A 25,426-nucleotide genomic window follows, 5' to 3' on the forward strand; every position below is an offset into this window, starting at 1 on the left:
ATATCCTGTGACCGAAGGCTATAGTTAAGAACAGGCTTGTTACAAATGTAATTCTGTAGATATGATGGGAGTAAACCTAGTATGGATTTGTAAACAAGAATATGTCAATGCTTGAGCCTACGAATGGACAAAGCAGACCAACCTACTCAAGTTTACAGCACACAATGATAAGTTGGGGATTTAAAAGTAGCTATTGTTAGTTTTTAAAAGTATTTACACCAATATCTTGCTGAAGGAAGAACATGAGGATGGCAGAAGGTGGGAGAAACTGTCCAGCCTACAGTTGAAGGCTTTCCCCAGGGGAGCGGAGCAGAGCACATGCACGTCCAATCAACAGACAATACCACAAGGCCTGGGGTTGCCAGGTACACACAGGGAACTTCTAAAGACCGGTTTACCAGGTCCAGGGATTATCCTTCTGGGGTTTCCCAAGCCCTCGGTAACGTGACCTCCTCTAGCCTGTGGTATTGTGGTCTACTCTGCCCTGAGCATCCTCTGAGCCGTATGATTAACCATCTCAGCTTAGTCCATCTGTACGGCCAGCTTCAGCGGACCTGACATCTGTCTAAGCAACACATGAGCACTTCCTGCACTGGAAACTTGAGAGAGACATTCTCACTTATTTGAGTTTCAACAACAAACTCCTCTCCATGACCGACTGATATTTTAGACACACTGCGCTCTTGCCACCTAATCGACGATTTTTTTTTTCTCACTCCCAGGAATCAAATATTAAGAAAGCGCCTGCCCCAAGGTCAAATCCCGCTTCTCCAGAGCTCCTCAATAGAAACAAACCACCAGGATCAAGTTCGGCTCCTGACAAGAAGTCCCCGGCTCCGTCAAGTGTTAAGTTCCATTGTGACCTACAATGGCACACAATGGGCCTCACAGCACCCGGGCCGTCCCTGATGAATAACACAGGAGCCCTGGATGCGGACGGGTTATCGGATCACGGAGATATGCCGCAACATATCTGTCCCACTTCTGAAAATAACAACATTTAAAAGGTTTCATTGATCGGAGAGCGGCGCTTGGATGTGGTTTACATACGTTTATGTACATTTCAGTCAGGGATGTCAATTCAGTGTGTTGATTTAGAAAATTATGTGAAAAATATACAGTGTTGGGGCTAACGCAATATAAGTAACGTAAGTTATGTAATACTATTACTTTTCTAAGAAACAAGTAAAGTAACAAAGTAAAAAAAAGTAATAATATTTGAGTTATACATATTGTAATACATTAATTTTCCTTCGGCTTAGTCCCTTATTTATCGGGGAGATGCCACAGCGAAATTAACCGCCAACTATTCAGGCATCTGCTTTACGCAGTGGTTGCCGTTCCAGCTGCAACCCAGTACTGGGAAACACCCAAACACTCTCTCATTCACACATGCACTCATACACTACGGTCAATTTTGTTTTACCCAATTCACCTACAGCGCATGTCTTTGGACAGTGGGGGAAACCGGAGCACCCGGAGGAAACCCACGCCAACACAGGGAGAACATGCCAACATGCAAACTGCCCCAGCCGGGACTAGAACCAGCGACCTTCCTGCTGTGAGGCGACAGTGCTAACCACAGAGCCACTTGCCGCCTAAAATGTAATGTGTGTTACTTTTTAATTTAATTGTTTAGCTTATAAAAAATATACTTCTGAATCAAAACGAACACAGCCACATTGAATTCAGCCTGATCTCACGAAGAAACAACTATTTTACGGTAGTTAAGTTAGTGAACTTAAAGACTAAAAAACTGAACTACACTGTTATAGCTACTATGACCATTTATGTGAAGCTGCTTTGACACAATCTACATTGTAAAAGCGCTATACAAATAAAGCTGAATTGAATTGAATTGAATAGTGGCTAATCCGTACGAATTTGTACAATTTTAAGTGCGGTTTATTTATAAACTAATTTCGAGAGGATCACATGCTTATGATTGATCACGGCTGGTCCTGCATCAGCTTTGCATATTGCGCCAATCAGATGAATACTGACTCACTATAAATAACCAAAGCTTTCCACTTCAGTCATCTTCATCTTGAAGAATCCCTCCGTCCACCCCTACTCCTCCACTTCTCCTGATAGGGCGGCATGGTGGCCCAGTGCACTGTTGCCTCACAGCAAGAACGTCACTGGTTTGAGCCCTCATTAGGTCAGTCAGCATTTCTGTGTGGAGTTTACATCTTCTCCATGTGCTCCAGGTTCCCCGGTTTCCTCTTACCGTCCAATGACATACATCATAAGTAAATTGACTAATCCAAAGTGGCATCTTAAGACAAACTCTTAGCCAGCTATACATCCTAACACGATCACAAGCAGAGGAGTTCTCGAGACCTACCTGAGCTCAAACTCCCCTCTTGCCCTTGAAACCCGGGCTTGAGGATATTCTGAGCTCAGGGCTCTCTCCCGTGACAGAATGCCAAACACACTTTATTATCAATCACCAGCTAGGTGTGAACACCCAACCCCAGGAGGTGTGGCACCCAACCCCACCCCTAAACCCAACTGCCATTGGGGGCAAATCATACTAAATTGTATGAATGAGATTGTACAAGTTCATACGAATTAGCCACTAAAACAAAAAGTTACAAACTGCTGTGCGATTGTAAGGTTGAATCACGGACTCAATGAGAGAATGGGCTCATTATTTTGTACACCTCAAAGAAAAAGAAAAGGGGATTGTTTTGATGGACAGTGATTTTATGCATTTAATAAAACAAAACGTATACAAAAGTAACAAACACATTGCTTTAAACTTTCATTAATCTGTACATACAGCAGGCAGAGCTCTGGGATCAGAAAGTTCTCAGAAGATAACCAATATCCTAGATTATAATTTTGATGTGTTTTTTAAAGGTAAATGAAGGCTATAGAGTGTGTTGTTAATTGCAGAGCTACTCTATTTAAACAACAAATCAAGAGATCAAGCTTCAGCAAAGGTAAGGAAAAGTAACGCAAAAGTAACTCAAAAGTAAGGTAATGCATTACTTGCCATAAAAAGTAACCAAATAACGCAACTAGTTGGCAACTAGTTGCTTTTTTGGAGAGTAACTCAATATTGTAAAGAATTACTTTCAAAAGTAACTTTCCCAAACATTGATAATAAAATAAAATAAATCACACAACATACAACAGTGTTATTAAACAAGATTCTTCTGTACAAAGGCTGCATTTGTTTGATCAAAAATACTGTACACTCTCAGAAATAAAGGTACAAGAGCTGTCACTGGGGTGGTACCTTTTCAAAAGGTACACATTTGTACTTGAAAGGGTCCATATTGGTACATGAAAAACTATATAAAGTACCTACAAATTTTAAGAGGAACACTTTTGCACTTTTTAGGTACTAATGTGTACCTTTGAGGTATTAATATGGACCTTTTAGGAACAAAATTGTACCTTTTGAAAAGGTACCACCCCCGTGACAGCTCTTGTACTTTTATTTCGGAGAGTGTAAAAACAGAAATATTATTAACAATTACTATAGTTTAAAACAACCATTTTCTATTTCTATGCATTCATCCAGTCTTGAGTCACATAATCCTTTAGAAATTATTGTATTATGCTGATTTGCTGCAGATATTGTCTCATAATTAATCATAAAAATGTTGTTCATACACTCTCAGAAATAAAGGTACGTGAGCTGTCACTGGGGTGGTACCTTTTCAAAAGGTACACATTTGTACCTAAAGGGTCCATATTAATACCTTAAGGGTACATATTAGTACCTAAAAAGTACAAAAGTGTTCCTTTTTAAATTATTAGGTACTAATATATACTTTTAGGTACCAATATGGACTCTTTAGGTACAAATGTGTACCTTTTAAAAAGGTACCACCCCAGCGACAGCTCGCAAATCTTTATTTTTCCGAGAGTGTAATAGAAAATACAACAAATACATATTTAATGTATACCTAAATCTAAATTACTTTTCATTACTTGAAGAAAAGCTAAAATTCTCTTATGATTTCATCGGTGTCCCTGGTTTTTATGACAGACATTAATAAAAACATGAAAAATCTAATTAATGGGAAAGTTTAGCTTTAATCTAGATCCATTTCCAATACTAAACTCAAGTGAGCTCAAAACTTTTATGCAGGATCTGATAAAATTAGTTTCAGATAACTTGTCATTAATCAATCATAAATCTCCATTCACATTATTTTCTGAAGTATGCAGTGATAAAAGACTCCCAATATCCTTTATTAAAAAAAAATATTCTAGCATATATACAAAAGAAAGAATTCTGAACTTGACTTCATACATTGCTGAAATGTATGCAAATTTGTGTATATTTAAATTAATAATGTCTCATTTGCATATATTTAAACATAACATTTTAGAAAACGCACGTAATGCAAAAAATGTTTAACGATCAGTTAAATTTTGCTTCTGTGTCAGGATTCACCTGCAGAGTCTTGCCTTGAAGATGTAAAGCAGAAAAAAAAAAAAAATGAAATTACAGATTGACCTCCAGCTTGTCATGTGTGAAAGCCTGAGCGGAAGGAGAGCCGGAAGGAGAGAGGAGCCGTGTCTGCTAAGCGTCAGATTGTCTGGCGTTTGAGGGACGAAGCGCTCACTTCAAAGGGACCACGTTTCTGCTGCTGTCAGAGCTGAATGTCAGGAGACGCTTCAGACAAGCTCAAGACAGAAGAGCGACACTCGTCTCTTCCCACTTTTAAATACACTCTTTAAAACTTCAAGCACTGCTGACTGACAGGACATGAGGGCTCAGTTTCAAAAACTAGTCAGCTTTCTATGTAGGCAGCAGTGTATGTGTAATTATAATGTACTGCATGCTTTACAAAGAGGGTAAAGAATGAATTGCAGCAATCTAAAAAAAGAAAAGAAGATGTGCACACACACACACACACACACACACACACACATATATGTGTTGGGTTTTCATGCTTTATGGGGACTTCCCCTGGACGTAATGATTTACATATTGCATATGTTGTCCTCTTTCCATAACCAAACACTCACAGAAAATATTCTGCAGGTGTAATTTTTCTAAATACTTAAATCTAAATGATTCATGTGCTGTTTTCCTCATACTGACTAAACAAAATGCCAAAAATATTGGTGTTGTTATACTTAAGGAGACATTTGGTCCCTATAATGTGATTAATACCAATAATGAGTACATTAAATGAAAATCCTATAGTTTCTCTCAAAGAACCTTGGGAAGATGAACTTGGTGTTGATATTACAAAAGAACAATGGGAGGATATTTTAAAGATGGTCCAATCCTCCTCTTTATGCAATGCACCAGACAATGCCTATTGCAATGTAAGGTGCTACATAGAGCTCATTTAACCAATGCCAAATTAGCCAATTTTTTTTCCCTGATAGAAAAGATGCCTGTCATCATTGTAAGCGGTCTCCTGCTAACCATCTCTAAATGTTCTGGAGTTGCCCTCAATTGAAAAACTTTTGGTCCAGTGTTTTTGACACACTTAATAAATCTATTAACATAAATCTAGACCGTAACCCCTTGACAGCCCTTTTAGGTATTTCAGAGAGAGCTGACTTGACTGTTTCATCTTGCCAGGTCATTGCTTTTGTACAATTTTAGCTAGACCAGTAATTGAAAGTGGGTGTCGGGACCCCCCGAGGGGTTTTTATTAAACTATAAGAATTACCATATTTTATCAATAAACTACTAAAGGGAAAAAATAGTCGTTTATAGTTACTATACAGTTACTATAGTAACTTATAGATACTAGTTCTATTGGATTGCGACCTCTGGGGTAATTACATTATAGTAAAGACACAGCAATAGCGTCAGATGCAGTAGATTGATTTTATAACACCAGGTTAAACTTTTCTGGCACATTTACAGCACTGACATGCATCTAAAAAATTAAACGAAGAATAGACTTGGGTCTATTGGTGTGTGTGTGTGCGCCGTTGCATTTATACCCACTGTATTTATAACCACCTCAGAGGATGTTGGGGGTCGCGAGTCATTGGCATTGTCATTACGGGGGTCGCGAGCAAATTTTGGGAACCCCTGAGCTAGACGAGCCATTCTTATCAAATGGAAACAGGTGATTCCTTCATCACATGACATGTGGATCCGAGAAATCCTCAAACTTGAGAAATTAAGATGTTTACTTGCAGGTTATCTTAAATCTTTTTACAAGACCCGGAACCCTGTTTTAGACTATATCAAAGGCTCACCCTGTTCAGTTAGAGATCAAGATCTAATACACAGTAATTCATTTGTAAAGAGGAATATTGACTCCTTAATGTGAACTTTTGAATTTTTAATTATTTATTTTTTTGCTCTTATTGTTTTAGACTATATCAAAACCTGGTGTTATAAACTCAATCTGCTGCATCTGATGCTATTGCTGTGTCTTTAATATAATGTAATTACCCCAAAGGTTGCAATCCAATAGAACTAGTAACTATAAGCTACTATAGTAACTATATAGTAACTATAAACGACTATTTTTTCTCTTTAGTAGTTTACGGATAAAATATGGTAATTCTTATGGTTTAATAAAAATAAATATATATATATATATATATATATATATATATATATATATATATATATATATATATATATATATATTTATTTATTTATTTTTTTTTTTTTAGAATTTCTTTTAAATTTCTTTTTTTTTCAGAGGATTTGTTTGTTTATAACTCATAAATTTTATTTTATTTTTAGGGGATCGTGAGAAAATAAAAAAAACAAGACAATCTGTATTTTTCCTGTGTTGTATTGCATACTATGATGTATTGTCTTGTTAAACACCAATAAAAAAAGGGATCGTCACCCTAAATGTAACTGAACCGTATCATAAGATTAGTATTGTCAATTGTATTGAATCGTGAGAACTCAGGTGAATCGTTGCATCCTTACGAGTTATTGTTTGCTTAGAGTGTTTTACATGATGCCTTTCTATTCATAATTCTGTCATAGAAGGGAGCTGCCTATTAAGGAAGTAAACAGCATCACAACTCACCACGCTTCAGAACAGAGACACTGTTTTTTTGTTTTTCTCTCTCTCCAGTTTAGACGTGTAGCACTGCACTGATTGATCTTCAGTGATCCCTGTGTGTCTGCGTTTACTGTGATCTCCAACTGTCCCATATGAAGCTGTCCGCACAAAGAACTGACCTGAAAGACAGCGCCCTCTACAGTGGCTCAGGGGTCACACGAAGATTGATGAGAAAGATCAGTGACCTTTGAAGAAGATCAAAGCCGCGCAGGTTACACACGTCTGCCTGTTTAACTCTTTCATCTTTATGCAGCTCCGAGCCTGTTTATCTGGACGTCGCATGGGCAGAGGCCGAGAGATGCACCTGCGGGAGAACAACAAAAACACAAATACTTTCTCATTCATGTGCTTTAAACATGCTGGATTCACAATAAAGGGTACTAATTGGCATAGTTCCTAATGGATTAGATTGTGTTTTTTAATATTGTTTTTGTTTGCATGTATTTGTTGCGTCATGATGCTACTGCCCTAATTTAATTGCCCCTGGTGGGAATAATAAAGTTCATTCATTCATTCATTTTCTTGTCGGCTTAGTCCATTTATTAATCCAAGGGTCGTCACGGCGGAATGAACCGCCAACTTATCCAGGAAGTTTTTACGCAGCGGATGCCCTTCCAGCCGCAACCCATCTCTGGGAAAGAATAATAAAGTTGTTATTACTTTATTATTATAAAGTATAAATTATACTTTATTACTATAACTTAAACCTAATGTGGACTAAACAAAATAGGGCGACACAATATATCGTTTCAGCATCGATATCGCAATGTGATCATTCACAATAGCCACATTGCAAGATCTGCAATGTTGAGTTCAGCTTCAGCATCCCTCAGGAAATTTGAGTGGAATTATAGCTGACCTGGAACCATATCCTTAGTGATTGTGAAGTTTAACCTTAATAGAGTGAAAGAGTGCTTGTTTGATTTGATTTTAAGGCCTTTAAATAATTTGTGTGCAAGAAATTGTAACAATAAAAATTGATTGCATTTAACTCATATACTGTGAAGAATGCACTTGTATTTGCTTACAATTGATTATTTAACTTATCCTTGAATACAGTTAGACTCACCAAGAAACAACCCAAGCTCATTCTGAAAACGTAGTCCCGTGGACGTTTCTGGAGACAGCGATTTATGTAGCCAAAGGTAGGTATGGCTGCATTTAATTTTTTTAAGCGAACGCTACGGGGCGGTATGACGCCATTCCTTTTCGCGCTTACCGGCTGACTGCTTACCTCCGTGTGGAGGGCTTTCCTGCCGCAACTAGTTTGTCCAGTTAGCTCGTTGTATACGTCGGCGGAGTTGAGACCCAGAGAGGAGTTGACCATGATGACGACGACGATTGGGGAAGAGCGGTTCCAGAAATCAGGTAAGACAGAAACAGAATCCAAAAAATAAAGTGAACAAATTCATAACAGGGTGAGAATGTGGTGAAATTCGAAAACGTGGTAAAAATCAGACGAAGGCTTTTCTTTTTCTGGATGGCTTTTGTAGATCGTTGGTTGGGTTTAAGAAAGTAAGCAGCCAGGCGGATCAATAGGTAAAATTGGTTGGGTTTAGGGAAGGAGGAGGAGGGTGGGTCAGTCGATTGGCCGGTCGCCCAGTCAATCATTCAGTCAGACAGATGGTCAATTGACAGCGGCCTCCGGAGAGTTTACGCAAGAACAGATGCGAAAAAGCACACACAGCGGCGTCTCGCAGATTCGCGAAAACAAAAACTGCACACATACGTACCTCCCGGGACGTATTTCGCGGTTTTCAGAAACATCCACGGGAATATGTTTTCAGAATGAGCCTGGGTTGCCAAAAAATGAAGGTAAATTTATGCAGATTATCTGGCCTACGAAAACAACCAAATTAATATAAAAACTACAAGTTCTTTCCAAAATGAGGTTTTCAGGTGATCTGGTGAAATTATTATATTCATATTGCAATACATATTGCAGAAAAACGAAATATCACAATGTCAGAGTTTTCCAATATCGTGCAGTCCTAAAAACAAAATATCAAAAATGTATATTATTGTACTTCAGAGGACATTTGGTCCCCATAATGATGAATACCAGCACACACACACCTCAAACATCCATGGAAAAATTCCATAGGACAACAGGTTCTCCAAAAATGTTCTTCACACACAGAAAAATAGATTTTAAACTATTTTTTTATTTTTTGACTTTCATTAAGCTTATCAATTAAAAGAAACACTTCATAAATTATGATACATAGAGCAAACTTCATTCACTTTCCTTCGGCTTAGTCTCTATTTCAGAGGTCACCACAGCTGAATAAACCACCAACTATTCCAGCATACAGTATGTTTTACGAACGCAATCTCACTCCAATTCGTAACTTTTTGATTTAGTGGCTAATTCATATGGATTTGTACAATCTCATTCGCAAAATTTAGTACGATCACCCAATGACGGTTGGGGTTGGGTGTCACGCCTCCTTTTTAAAATCGTACATTTTCTTACGACTGAAATCTTATGAATTCATACAATTTAGCCACTAAACAGACAAAACGTAAAATACTTTCGTTTCCTCGTAAGATCAGGCTGGTTATACAAAACGAATACCATTCCAGCTGCAACCCAGTACTGAAAAACACCCATATACTCTCATTCACACACACACTCTTCCACTTCGGGCAATTTAGCTTACTCAATTCCCCAATAGCACGTTTTTGGACTGTGGGGGAAACCGGAGCACCCGTAGGAAACAAACACCAATAAGGGGACAACATGCAAACTCCACACAGAAATGGCAACCTGGCCAAGCAGGGACTCAAACCAGCGATCTTGCTGTGAGATGACAGTGCTAACCACTGAGCCACTGTGCTAAAACTTTTTAATCACATTTCTATTTTTGAGGGATTTGCCAAGGGATAAATGTATAATTTAACTGATTATTTACAACAATTATTCTACAATTTTTTTCTAGTCTGGTCTGTAGTATTTTCTGAATTACACACTGTAAAAATACCCATAAATTAACAGGTTTTCATATTATTTAATTTGGAATCATGTGTTTTTTTTTCTATTTATGATTTTGAGTCGCATTATGAGGCCTTGACCATTCCTCAAAAAATGTACATTGGTGAAATGTTAGAAAGTGTAATTATTAATGACATTTTAAATAGTGTGAAGTTTGACATTAAAGTTATATATACACCATATCTAAAAAAAATCCAAGCAAAAATAATTCTGTCAGAAATTCGCCAAAATCCCTCCAACTTTAATTATATTTCGTAACTAGATGGCAGATAGATGAAATTATATGATACGATGTTTTCCACCTCACCTGATTTATATCATCGCATTACCTTGTTAAACAATGATATCCCAAATATTGACAGAACGCTTTAATTTTATTACTTGCAAACTAAATTAGCATGCACAGAAATAAAGCGACGTTTATATATCAGAGTCATTAATTGTCTGACTCCCTTGCAAATTGTCAGACGGTGTGATGGGTGCGTGCTGCGTCTTTTTGGCTCCGTGCCATGTCTTCGACAGTGGTGATATTTTCAACAGTACGGGCAGTGCAACACAACATACAACATTCGCCACACGACATACTGATCCCGTGAGATCAATTTTTGCCAACAAGTAATCCAATTCACCTTTTGTCCAGTCTTTTTGTCTAGGTTTTAAAGGGATGGATATGGTCAGCAACAATACTCAGGTAGGCTGTAGCATTGATACAATGCTCAATTGGTACTAATGGGGCCAAAGTGTGCCAAGAGAATATCCCCCACACCATTACACTACTACCAGCCTGAACCGTTGATTGAAGGCAGGATGGATTCATGATTTCATTTTGTCGACGGCAAATTTAGACCCTACCATTCAAATGTCGCAACAGAAATCTAAAATCATCAGACCAACGTTTTTCCAATGTCCAATTTAGGTGAGCCTTTGATTGTAGCCTCAGTTCTGCTGTAGCCCATCTGTCTCAAGGTTGGACGTGTTGTGCATTCAGAGACGCTCTCCTGCAGACCTCGGTTGTAATGAGTGGTTATTTGAGCTGCTGTTGCCTTTCTATCAGCTGGAACCAGTCTAGCCATTCTCCTCTGACCTCTGGCATCAACAAGGTATTTGCGTCAACAGAACTGCCACTCACTGGATATTTCCTCTTTTTTGGACCATTCTCTGTAAACCATAGAGATGGTTGTGCCTGAAAATTTCAGTAGATCAGCAGTTTCTGAAATACTCAGCTAGTCTGGGACCACCAACCATGCCATGTTCAAAGTCACTTAAATCACCTTTCTTCCCCATTCTGATGCTCGGTTTGAACTGCAGCAGATTGTTTTCACCATGTCTTCACCTAAATGCATTGAGTTGCTGCCATGTGATTGGCTGATTAGAAATTTGCATTAATGAGCAGTTGGACATAATAGAGTGGCCGGTAGGTGTATAAAGTTAGCATAAACTGTCAACAGATTTTGATGAGAAGGATTATAACAGATCTGTAAAAATTGAAATATTGTTAACTGTAATGTCAAAAAAGTGAACAAGAATTAGAAATGTATGCAAATGAACACATTTCACAAAAATAATGCCTCATTTAATGCCTCATCGACTATTTAAACGTAACATTTTGAAAACGTGCATTTTCGCAATTCTTAATGTAATCAATCAACTTGGGAATTATTAGGGGTGTCAAAATTAATTGTTTCTTCGGTGCACCGCGATGCAGACGTGGACAATTCTGTATCGGTTCAGTAATAATCATAACCGGTTATTATGTACTGACGTCATTTATCTCCTATGCGCTCTGTCGCGAGGGAGGTGAGCGCGAGTATTTACAACACTCAGGGCCGGCCCGTGGCATAGGCACCATAGGCAAATGCTAAGGGTGCTGTAAATCCAGGGGGGCGCCAGAAATAAGCTCGGTTTAGTTGGTTTTGTTTTCGATTTTCCTGACACACATTCAGTTATAGACGGCATTACCTCAAAAACCTCTTACCCTAAAAAGATCTAAAGTGTGTTTCCTACAAAAAGAAAAAGCTGGTTATGTTTCACAGCTGTCTTTCTTTATTTTTTCGCTCGAAATTACGATCATTGCTCCGTTTAAGCCCTCGCAATATGTGTTTAGCCGGGAGAGCTCGCGCTGAGATGAGCTCTCAGTAAGGGACCATCGGAAAAGTGCCTTTTTTTTTCTTTTTTTTTTCTTTTTTCTCCTCCGCTCAGCGTGAGCTCTCCTTGTTGCAAGGGCTTAAGTGTGTGTGTGTGTGTGTGTGTGTGTGTGTGTGTGTGTGTGTGTGTGTGTGTTTGTTTGTTTGTTTGGTGCTGTCTATGTTTGTGTATGTGTTGAATGAGAGACAGTGTGGTGCTGTGTGTCTGTGTGTTTATACAGACAGCTTGTTACAGCCTCCCCCCTAAAATATAACACTGTATATGGAAAGCATCGTCAATGCTCCATGATGCACCGAGATATAGAATTGAACCAAATCGAAGGCATGATAACTGTAACCGAACCAAACCGTGAGACCAGTATAGGTTCACACCTCCAGGAATTATGGTGTTAAACAATTCATAATTTTCCCTATTTACCTGCAGTGCCATGCCTAAAGGTCATTTGAGGAATCCAAAAAGACCCTTCAATGGCAAATGCTGTAAATCTAACATATAGTCAGCGAGCAGATCACAGCTCTTGTTGTCGACATAACAGGAGCAACCCAAACGTGCGAAGATTTGGCCTCATGGGTGGGTAACAAAGAGCTGTTGCATTCCAGCAGTGAGAGTGAGGTCAATTAAGCCATTTCCCCTCCAATTTATCTCCCCGCAGCACCTCCATCAACCGCTGCAGCTGCGAGGGCCATGTGTGTCTGGGAAAATGAGAAGATTGAGCTAAACCTCGCCTGGCCCCTAGGAAAAAGACTGGCTAGATTGTCTTCATACCTGTCGCAGATGAAGGGGGGTTGCAGGGTGTGTGTGGTTGGAATAAGGACGAGGTGTGAGTTGATACAGCTTCTGTTACATTGTTTTGTCACAATGCAGAACATGCTCTCATACACACGCTCATGTACAGAAATTATGCAACAATACCCAGCGCAGGTTCATTGGAAATATGTTCTTCAGCCTACATTTTTTGGACAACCGCAAGAATGTATTTCTATGTTTGACTGGAGTTTCTAAGTCAAATGAATGCTACGGGGAAGTATGAGGCCAACAACTTTAGTTCCTTTTCACACTAGTGATATTTTCAGGGACATTTCTCAATGAATAAAGAATTAATTTCATGTATTTCTTTGCACAATACCAAATAAATACCCAAAACAACTTAATGGAGTCTATGATTTGTAATTGAATATGTTTGCCTGACCTTTCTCTTTACCAGAGAAAATGCAGGAACCCTTTTTACCTTTTTAAGACTTTTTAAAGACCTTCTCAGAATATTTTAAGACCTCATCGCCACTTCAAGTTCTATATAAATAGCTTTAACTTAAAAAATAATTGTTAATAAAAAGCTGTAGGTAAATAAATCAATGGAGCACAACCATGCAACAAAACTCAGATCAGCTTTGAAGAAATAAAGCTTGAAAGAATAAATGACGCGGCTGTTTTCAGCAACGGCTTCAGCCATCGTTTAAACCTATCTTTCTCCAACCAGGAGTATGCAAATTTACATTTTCACATTTTGCCATCAGTTTCGCTCTATGGTTTCGCTAAATGTGGGGAGCGACACATCACCTTCACATCACCTAGACAGAGGAGCTTGGCCAGATGTGCCCAGGCCTGAACCAATTGTGTGGATCGAGCACACCTGTTAATATTAGGAGGAAAATAAACATGTTTCTGCTTTTTGGAGTCAAATAATTTGGACAACACTTGAACAAAATTTACACAATTAAGACTTTTTAATACCTTTTAAGGGCCTTAATTTTCTCATATTTGACTGATCAACTTTCAATATTTTTTAAGACCCTGCGGACACCCTGTATATGGACAACTTTTCTGATGTCTTTTCTGGCATTGTGCTTGTGATGCAGAGTGCTTGGGTTTAAGTCCGGTGAAGCACATTTCCCCAAAAGAGATCAAAGTAGTTTAAAATTAAGGTAAAATTGTGTGGTTGCAGTGCACCTTTCTCTTATGTTTGCTTACGAAAATAGTATAAGTTGGGTTTAAGTTTGGTAGTTAATCTATACGACAAGCCCTGCCTTCTTGTGGAAATGTACAAGAAGGTCGTTTATCTGAAAAGTACAATAAAATGTACAATAGTAATGTATTTCAGATTCGCAAAAATGCAGATTTCGCCCTCGAGTGGATTTGTCATCTGAAACGTGCAACAAAACTTACTAGGAGAAATGTATTTTATGTTTTGAAAATACGTAGGCGGGGCATGTATTTTCAGTAAGCCTAGACTGACAATACTGCAATCGATTCTGAAAAAAAGAGTAGAACTTTAAAAGTATTCTAAAGTATAAATACTTTTTTATTTAAAGTAGTTTACCTGAATATTAATTTAGGTAAAATTTGTAATAATGACTATCTTGAATTTTAAAATAATATGGAATTCAGGAATTCAGGCACTGATTTGAATTGTCTACTAAATTTTCCTGTTAAAGCAAGTTGGGCAACCAGACTCACTGTGATAAAAAAAAAAGTTATATATATACATATACAGTTAAAGTCAAAAGTAGTAGCCCCCCCTGTTTATTTATTTTTTTTTCTCCCAATTTCTGTTTAACGGAGAGAAGATTTTTTTTTTCTAAACATAATAGTTTTAATAAGTCATCTCTAATAACTCATTTATTTTATCTTTGCCATGATGACAGTAAATAATATTTGACTAGATATTTTTCAAGACACTTCTATACAGCTTAAGGTGACATTAAAAGACTTAACTAGGTTAATTAGGTTAACTAGGCAGGTTAGGTTCATTTATTTTCACAGGCCTGTTATACAGATACTACCTATGACATTATTTCAATGACAAATGTTGTGAGCGCAGTATTATAAATCGAGATGGTATACATGTAAAACGCCCCCTCAAATTTTCTTGTGCACTCTCAAATAAAAGCTGCTGAAGAGCAATTTAGTGCGTTAATGTAACGAGGATATCTCCAACATATATTAGATTTGTCAGGAATATATATGAAAGTCTCCAATAGACCTACAGAATGGCATTAATGCGTGCATTAATGTCACCTTAAACGGTTAAACAAATAACGCACAGCACTACTACGATTACAGAAAAGTTCACTCTGTTATAATTCACTTACCTTTTAATGTGTTTTGGTGCGATTATAACCCGCTGTTAAAAACAACAACAACTGAATGTTTTTAATGAGAAGCTGTAATGTAGCGGTAGCTGGAATAAATTTTGAAGTGGCGCCCTGCCATGGAAGAATAAATGTAGCGGATAGGAGGTGGTTCCAAAAGTAACCAAAGTATAACTAAATGTTTGGTGAACATTCTGGTTTTCTGTAATCAATTCCTTAAAACATTAATTGGAACATAGAGTTACTTTCATTTAAACACAATTGCATGTTAAATTGATCTAAAAAAGGGCGTGTGGAGTAGCATAAAAAACTGAGCCAACATTCATATCGATATGCGGCATTCTTGTATATGAACAAAGTGATATAATAACTGATTTCGGTTGTCTTTGCCATGATGACAGTACAGAATATTTTACTGGGTATTTTTTTTCACAGTAATAGTGTTTAGCTAGAATGCTATTGAAAAGCTAGGGTAATTAGGCAAGTTAAGGTAATAAAGCAAGTTAATGTATAACCATTTGTTCTGTAGACACTCAAAAAAACAATGCTTAAAGGGCTAATAATACTGACCTTAAAATGGTTTTTAAATAAGTTTTCAACTGCTTTTATTCTTGCTGAAATAAAACAAATAAGACTTTCTCCAGAAGAAAAAAAAAATATCGGAAATACTGTGAAAAATTCCCTGCTCTGTTACACATAATTTGGGAAATAACTATATATTATTCAAATGCAACTGTAATTTTTGGTTTCCCTTCTTTCGAATCTTCTTTAGATGCTGTGGTCTATAGACTGAAGCCATCTGGAGCATTTCCCCAAAGGCACTCTGTCCTTCCACTCCAAACCCAATTAGCCAAATCACATTTCAAAAGTGCCCAGGTTTACTTGCCAGTGGTCAAATCCTTCAGGTGACAAAAAGAAGGCTTAGACCTGGAGGAGAGAACCAGAGAGCCGAAAGAAGTGGGATTAGAGCAAACAAAGGGCCACGGAGATCCTCCGACACCTGTGTGGGTACTGTGGCCGGTGGAGTGCCTGCTAATGGGAAAAGCCTTTGGTCCAATTTGCAGGTGCTCAGAACCTAATCCCCCATCTCTTAGGATGGGCCGGGTATCTGTTTACCTCTGTGCTAGTTCAGCATCAGAGTCCGTGTCTCACTTGATAGGCAGAAGACTTCCCATCCGCCCTTGCAGCATAATCTAGGTGATCAATCATTTACATCAGTAATTAGGGCCAGGTGTCAAAACAGAAATGGAACATGAGCCTGGGGACTTGGGTTGACATCAGACTTGGCGAGCGTTATGGGTGATGTGGGTCTGCGTGGGATTGAGATTGTAGGGGCTGCGCATCTCAATGGTAAAACTGTGGTCCAGAGGCCTGAGGTGGAGACATTCCTTACAACCTGATCCATGTTTATGAATACCATTTGTTCTGTGTCTTCCTATAGGCAATTAGGACAGAAAAAACCCAAAGAAAGGCTCTATTAGCACTGTAAGAAGACAAATCGGTATCTTTTAAGCCTGAAAAAAGACATTGGATTCTATGACCTACACTAAAAATATCTGTATTTTGTGTTCTCCATTTATTTGATTGTAAATTGCTTAATGGGATGTTGATTGATCTCTGCTCTGTCGACTTTTCATGTTGAAGATTCAACTCTACAGTTCAACAAAGTCACTTTTATTGACATTTTAGGCAGTAGTTTGAAATAATATAATGTATAAGAAATAATATTTTTGTAGCCTAATATACAACACCACCTCAGACAATATATCACTTTAAACCAGGGATTCTCAATTGGTGGGCTTAACGTAAAGTAAAATTTTAAACTCTATTCTAAAATATATCAGTAGAGCCAAACAGAATCTGCATTTTTTAATAAGAATTTTTTAACAAAATAGCTTAATTTATTAAATAAAAAAATAATAGGCTTCAACTTTTATTTAATGTTTACAATGCAAATCCAATTAGATCCCTTTATTTGGTTAACAAAGCAAGTCTCTTATATAATATATCTACTAAAAGACAGAACATATTACTTTACAAGCTGTTTTGTAAATAAATCATATGGACCATTTAATATAATAATAATAATAATAATAATAATAATAATAATAATTACAATAATAATAATAATAATAATTATTATTATTATTATTATTATTATTACTATTATTAAAATTCTATTATTATTAAAAATTTATTTTTATTTAAAAAAGCTTATTTTTTATTAACCTTATTTTAAGGTCAAAATTATTAGCCTCTTTAAGCTATACATTTTTTTTCGATAGTCTACAGAACAAACCATCGTCATTGACCTTATTCTTCGATGCGGAAGTGCACTCGTTTTTGCGATTGTTTTAGAACTTCCGATTCAGGGAGAAATGACTAGGAATAACAAACGTCAGAAAACAGTCAAACTACTTGCTCTACAAACAAATGCTTGCATGACTGAACAGACAAAATAGATTAATATAATAAGAAAATATATGTTTACAACATCAAGCAGAATGAGTTGTTTTTAACATATAAAAATGAATGGAAGTGAATGAGACCGGAAGTCTCGAGCCAAAATAATTAAAATGGCTGGGCCTGCTCATCCACGGAGAATAAGGTTAATACAATAACTTGTCTAATTACCCTAAACAGCCTAGCTAACCTAATTAACCTAGGTAAGCCTTTAAATGTCACTTTAAGCTGTATAAAAGTGTCTTGAAAAATATCTAGTCAAATATTATTTACTGTCATCATGGCAAAGATTAAATAAATCAGTTATTAGAAATGCGTTACCAAAACTACTGTTCCGTTAAACAAAAATCGGGAACCAAAAAAAAAAAAAAAAAAGCGACTAATAATTCTGATTTCAACTGTATGTGATGCAAATGTAAAAAATACCACATAGGGCAGGACCAGGTTTTACACATAAGTGGAAATGTAGAAATACAAGAATTAAGGCAAATCGGAACATAAGCTTGCAGCTGATTGTGAAATTTAAATACATTTTTAATTATTCCTAATGCATTGCTGCATTTATAAGCATCTTTATGTTTAATCTGGACCCCTATTGGGTGATTATTTATTAACATTTGACCAATATTGATTGATGATCTATATTTCATTCATTCATTTTCCTTTGGCTTAGTTCCTTTATTCATAAGGGGTCACCACAGTGGAATGAACCGTCAACTTATCCAGCATATGTTTTACACAGTGCATACCCTTCCAGTTGCAACCCAGTACTAGGAAACACCCATACATTCTCACATTCACACACATACACTACAGCCTAGTTAGTTTATTCAATTCACATATAGCCAACCCGGGCTCATTGTGGAAACGTAGTCCCACGGACGTTTCTGGAGACCGCGGAATACGTCCCGGCGGGTGCGTACTGCTGCAGTTTTTGTTTTAGCGAATCCGTGAGAGGCCGATGTTGTGCGCTTTTTCGCACCTCAGACGCCTCTCGCGAGTGCGGTTCGCGCCCGCGCTGTTCTCGCATGAACCCACCGGAGGCCGCTGTCCGACTGACCAGATGATTGACTGCGCGACCGACCAATCAGGCCGACCCGCCCTCCTTCTTCCTCGAACCCAACCAATTTTACCGATCGACCCGCTCACTTCCCTAAACCTGAGCGACAGTTTACAAAAAGCCATCCAAAAAAATAAAAGCCCCGATTTTTGTTTTTTTTACTGCGTTTTCGGATTTCACTGCGTTCTCACCCTGTCACGAAACTCGTTTACTTAATTTATGGGATTCTGTTTTTGTCTTACCTGATTGCTGGAACCACCCCGGACTCGAAACCGGTCGCCGTGGTCGACTCCTCCTCCGGGGAAGCCCTCCACAAGGAGGTAAGGCAAGCGCAAAAGGGAACAGCGTCACTCCGCCCCGCATCGTTCGCTTGAAAAAAATAAACGTGGCCGTACGTACCCCCCAGGACGTATTCCGCTGTGTCCAGAAACGTCCGTGGCACTACGTTTTCAGAATGAGCTTGGGTTGCATATAGCGCATGTCTTTGGACTGTGGGGGAAACCGGAGCACCCGGAGGAAACCCACACGAAGACGAGGAGAACATGCAAAATCCACACAGAAATGCCAAATGATTCAGCCGGGACTCTAACCTTCTTGCTGTGAGGCGACAGTGCTAACCACTGAGACATGATCTATATGATGGGTAAAATCCAAAAACTTACATTTTGGGGGTGAGGGGTAACAATATACACTCTGAGCTATAAATATAGAGTCAAAAGTAAGTAACAGTAATTAAAAAATCAAATGCTACCAAACAATACTAAAGCCGAAAGTCCAGCTGATTGAGTTTATTACCCGTGGGAACGAAGCAAAGTCTGCTCTTACAATAATAACAGCACAACCCGAGGAACTGTAGGTGTTTCACTTTAACCTTTCACGCTAAATACCAGTCCTATAGCCCAAGGGAGGCCGAGAGCTTAAAAGTCGGTCTCAGAACACAGAGATTCTCAGCACAACTGAACGGCCATGCTTTGAAGAGGAGGGCCGAGAGCCATCAACTGGTCCAGTAATGAATTAGTCCATTGGAAAGAGGCTGTACACGGGTGGAGCCGCAGATCAAAGCATGTTTCTCTTATTGCCTGCACCTTCAGGTGAAGTTGAGGCATGCAGCCAGTTTGGGGTGAAACGCTGTCCCACACTTCAGCAGGAATGCAGAGAGAGCTCCGTCCCTCCAGAGTCGGGTTTCACAGCGAACACCGCAGATATGATTACATGCGTTGAGATCAGTCATTATGAAAAATGACTGCGGTCAAAATACCTAGAGAGCTACTGTAATAAACAAAGGATTCCTTAATCCTCGGTGGACAGGCTTGGAATTAAAAGGCATTATCTTGAATTATTAACCATAGATAGTTTGCATTATTAAAGTATCGTCTTGCAACTTAAGTCTGGTATCTAAACGCTAGGTTTAATGTAGGACCGTACTAAGTATACTGTACAGTAAATGTGCAACTAAAGGAAGTTGACCACAGTGACGGTCACAGGTAGTTAGGATACCTCAAAGCGCTGATGTAATGAAAGGCTGGAGACTGGTTTTATCTGGAGATGTGGGAAAATAAAGACAAGCTAGCAGTTATTTGAAAGCAAGGGGCAGGGTTTAAATGCACAACCATTATAAGTTACTTGTTGTAAGCTATTTTACATGAAGACGGAGGTAGGAATATATATTTATAAATATATATATGCAGAGCCGGATTAAGAACATTGGCCCCTGAGGCTATAGCAAATCAGGGCCCCCCTTTAAATTTTATTATCTCACAAAAAATAAATAAATTAATTAATTATATATATATATATATATATATATATATATATATATATATATATATATATATATATATATATATATATATATATTTGTATATATATATATATATATATTTGTGTATATATATATATATATATATATATATATATATATATATATACATACACACACACATTTTTAAATTTAAATTGTTGTTATTATTATTGTTGCTATTATTAATATTATTATTATTATTATTAATTTATCTAATTTTACGCCGTTTGATTTATATTTGAATATTAATTATTTTTTTCTATTTTATTAAAATAGGCCTGCAAGTATGCAAAACTAAGTAATGACATCATATGAAATTTAAAGTTCAAACAATCAGAAAAAAAAAACAATTGCAATACTTCCCTAAATCAGTGCTTTATAATAAATACGGGTTTACCTTTGGAAGGTTTCTTTAAAACTTTAGCTGACCCTAATTATTTAATATCTTTAAAATCCATGCTTCAAATATCCAAAATAGCTTATTGTGGTCTTTTGAGTTACAAAAGGCTATCATCCTTATTTATTTATTTATTTATTTGTTTATATATTTTTGCATCAGATATATTGTCTAATGAAAGCCAGCACCAATATTTCATTGCTCCATTTTGTTACTGTCATTTTCCTAAAAAAGGGCACCGTTAACATTCATTCATAAAAAGTTTGCTTTCTAACTGGTTCAGTTAGACTTACTGTAAAGCATTACAGAGTGGATTTACTTTATATATATATATATATACACACACACACACACACACACACACACACACACACACACACACACACACACACACACACACACACACACACACACACACACACACACACAGTTGAACAGTTGAAGCCACCCTGTATATTTTTGGTTTGCTTAATATTGCTTAAGGGAGCTAATAATATTGACCTTAAAATAGTTTTAAAAAAATTGAAAACTGATTTAATTCTATCTGAAATCAAACAAAAAAGACTTTTCCCAAAGAAAAAACATTATAGGAAATACAGTAAAAAAAGTCCTTGCTCTGTTAAACTTCAGGAGTCAGACAGTGTGTATATAGGGTAAACAATGTATATACACTACCTGACAAAAGTCTGAGTTCCACGTTTTAGGAACAACAAATAATAACTTGTCTTCTAGTTGATCATTTGGCTTCAGAAGTGGCTAATATGAAAGGTAAAGGCCTTCAGATTACGCTTATTTTACCAAAATAAAATATCACCATATACCTGATGTTTAATTATTTAAAAAGTCTTGTCACTTAACAGAAATAATGTACAGTATAGATTATAAATGGTGCAGTGAAAAAAGTGCATGACTCCTATGACTCCTTAGGTGGGCTAATAATTCAGGGGGTTTAATAATTCTGACTTCAACTGTCTATTGTGCAGCCCTAAAGCACAACAAGAATTTCAATATGTGTTTAATTAAATTCAATATGTTCAATGTGTATTTTTATGCATTACAACTATACTAATACACCTTAGAAAAATTGTTCCAAAATAAGGCTTTTGCTTTTATGGCATAAACGCATTATGTTTGGTTCCTCAAAAAGAACCAAAGAACCAATTAAGTGGATCAGTTTCCCACCTATAAAAAGGCTTTTGTGGAATAAACCATTTTATATGGATGTTAAAGGTTATGTAATGCCAATATTTTAGTCATAACCATGGAAATTTAGTCATACAAGAAGTGAAGTCACATAAAAAAAAGAATAAATGGAGTTAAATGGACAGGTATGGACTACAAAAACATCCAACACCACCAGCCCCAATACACAAACTCCCCTTTCTTCCTTATTCCCGAAAGAGATCATCTCAGTTGGACCCTAAAATAAACACAACACATCTGGGGTCACCTTATGAAAACTAAGGGCGCTTGAGAGAGGAATTACACCAAGGTTCAGCGGACTGTGTAATTCATAAAGCAAAACCAAAATCGGAGAAACATAATTTAATGTGCTCAGCCATTGCTTGCCAATCATCATTTTCTAGTGGGCAAAGATAAAGCGCTCATTCGGAATAATAGCTCCTCAGATGAGCGCTGGGATATAATCCTAGTCAACAAAGAAGCACTTTGAGAAAACCCACTAAATAGCACAGATTCTCCAGAGAACGTCGAACTGTATGAAACAAAAAAAGCAGAGCCACTGAGACCACGTCTCGCGGAGCCGGATTACTTTCCTGTGGGAACAAGTCATCAAGCGTCCACATCTCAATAGTCACGCTTGTATTTACTGTGCAGCCACCGAGTGTTAATGCCATAATCGCGCCACTCTCCTGTTCGTCAGACAAAGTGGGCTGTGCTTTACAGTACAGAGGCCGTCGATACAAGCGGTGCAAACTGGGATATGTTTACATCATTCCAACACCTGTTTTTCCCACAAGTTCTAGTGAATGGTCTCTCTGTGACGCCGACTGGCGATGACTGCGAGACAAATGATCTCGGGTTGTGGGACCTGTTGTTGTCTGTTTCTCTTGAGTCAACGCAATTATTTGTGGTAGATCAAGAAATCATTATCGCACACAATAGCGCACTTAATTCATAAACATAACCTCATGGGTTTAGCATGGAGGAACAGAACGTGCACAGTTCATGTAATTGAAACGTTGGTGTGCTTAGAAGACTCTTTCTTGGAGCTTTATATTCAAAACAAAGAGTCCCTCATTATTCATTTGACAGGTTAAAATGGTGAAAAAAAAAACTAAACTTGGTTAACTTCTGAAAGGTTTAGAATGAAGTGAAAGTGTGAGGACGGAGGCTAGCCTTTGTGGCTTTTGATTAGCCTTAATGATCTACCAGGAGTTGTGTTGAGATCACAAAAGGACATGGTGGAGACAATAAGAGAGAGTGAGCCACAAACCACAAACAAGACTAATGAGATAATATGTTTGCTAGCTAACAAGATACCCGAGTAATCTTCAGACTGAAGGGGAAAAGTGTGAAGAAAATCCCTCGGGTGTCATTTTATTCAACGACAGAAAGCCACAAACTGCCAAATCGGTTTGTGGCTTCACTCTCTGAACATTGACTTGAGAAAAAAATCTGTGTTTACCTGCAAATGTATGAAACAAAACCATGCTGATGAATTCAATTCACTGCAGTTTCCAGCTGAGACAAACACTATTTTATCCTTTATTATACCAGGAATTTTCCATTGAGATATACGTCTCATCTAACAGGTGCTCCTGGCCAAAATGGCAGCACAAAAAGTTTCAGATACAAAAATAGACGCACATAAAATGCAATTTTAAAATTATATATATATATATACACACACATATATTTATTTTTTATTTTTTTCCCAGAGATGGGTTGCGGCTGGAAGGGCATCACCTGCATAAAAACTTGCTGGATAAGTTGGCGGTTCATTCCGCTGTGGCGACCCCAGATCAATAAAGGGACTAAGCCGACAAGAAAATAAATAAATGAATAATTTTTTTATATTACTTTAATATTTTTTTTAATATTATTAATTTATTAATATTAAAATATCAATTATAATTTACACAAAAAAAATCACATGATTCTTCAAGGTAAGATTTTACAAGATTTGTAAAAAAAATATTTAGAGATGGAATTGTTGCTAACATGATAACACTCATTTAAATAATAAAACACATTTTATTCCATAATGTAGAGCCAACAGAGAAAAACGCTGTTTTACCAAACTCCGTACACACTCCAGAAACACTTAAATGTAATTTATAGGAATTTTATATGCTATAAGTACAAGTATAATATGATAAAAGGTTACAAATATCAGACGGCAATTTACCCAATAATGCCCTGGCGGTGAATAGAAGCATACGCATTTTTCTCATTTGGAGCAGGGAAAACCATCCAGATATTTTGTACAAAATACAGTTTATCCGGTATTCATAGTGCTTCACTTTTTCCACATTTCTTTTATGTTACAGCCTTATTTCAAACAGGATAAAATTAATTTATTTCCTCAAAATTCTTCACACAATACTTCATAATGACAGTTTGAAAAAAAGAGTTTTTGAAATTGTTGCAAACTTATTAAAAATAAAAAGCTGAAAAATCACAAGTACATCAGTATTCCCAGCCTTTGCCGTGAAGCTCTAAACTGAGCTCAAGTACATTCTGTTCCCACTGATCATTCTTGAGATGTTTCAACTTAATTGGAGTTCACCTGTGGTAAATTCAGTTGATTGGACATGATTTAAAAAGCCATACACCTATCTATATTAGGTCCCAGGGTTGACAGTGCATGTCAAAGCACAAACCAAGCATGAAGACAAAGGAATTGTCTGTAGACCTCCGAGACAGGATTGACTCGAGGCACAAGGCTGGGGAAGGTTAAAGAAAAATGTCTGCTGCTCTGAAAGTTCCAATGAGCACAGCGGCCTCCATCATCCGTAAGTGGAACATGTTTGGAACCACCAGGACTCTTCCTAGAGCTGGCCGGCCATCTGAGCTGAGTGATCGGGGAGAAGGGCCTTAGTTAGGGAGGTGATCAATAACCTGATGGTCACTCTATCTGATCTCCAGCGTTCTTCTGTGGAGAGAGGAGAACCTTACAGAAGGACAACCATCTGTGCAGCAATCCAATCAGGCCTGTATAGTAGAGTGGCCAGACGGAAGCCACTCCCCGACTGGAATTTGTCAAAAGGCATCTGAAGGACTTTCAGACCACAGGAAACTAATTGTCTGGTCTGATGAGACTCAAATTGAACTCTTTGGGGTGAATGCCAGGCGTTACGTTTGGAGAAAACCAGGCACCGCTCATCACCAGGCTAATACAATCCCTACAGTGAAGCATGGTGGTGGCAGCATCATGCTGTGGGGATGTTTTTCAGCAGCAGGAACTGGAAGACTAGTCAGGATAG

The 25,426-nt window shown here is 37.6% G+C and overlaps 1 long non-coding RNA gene across 1 annotated transcript in view; it reads right to left on the bottom strand.

Moving 5' to 3' along the window:
- Window positions 1-6,732: 6,732 nt before the first annotated feature.
- The window catches only part of LOC141376748 (uncharacterized), a 29,408-nt gene continuing 10,714 nt past the window's right edge, over window positions 6,733-25,426 (bottom strand). The window contains exon 3 of the long non-coding RNA XR_012387808.1: window positions 6,733-7,332. This is a non-coding gene — a long non-coding RNA (uncharacterized lncRNA). The remainder of the gene's footprint in view (window positions 7,333-25,426) is intronic.

Source organism: Danio rerio, chromosome 12 (assembly GCF_049306965.1).
Source record: "Danio rerio strain Tuebingen ecotype United States chromosome 12, GRCz12tu, whole genome shotgun sequence".
Classification (NCBI taxonomy): domain Eukaryota; kingdom Metazoa; phylum Chordata; class Actinopteri; order Cypriniformes; family Danionidae; genus Danio; species Danio rerio.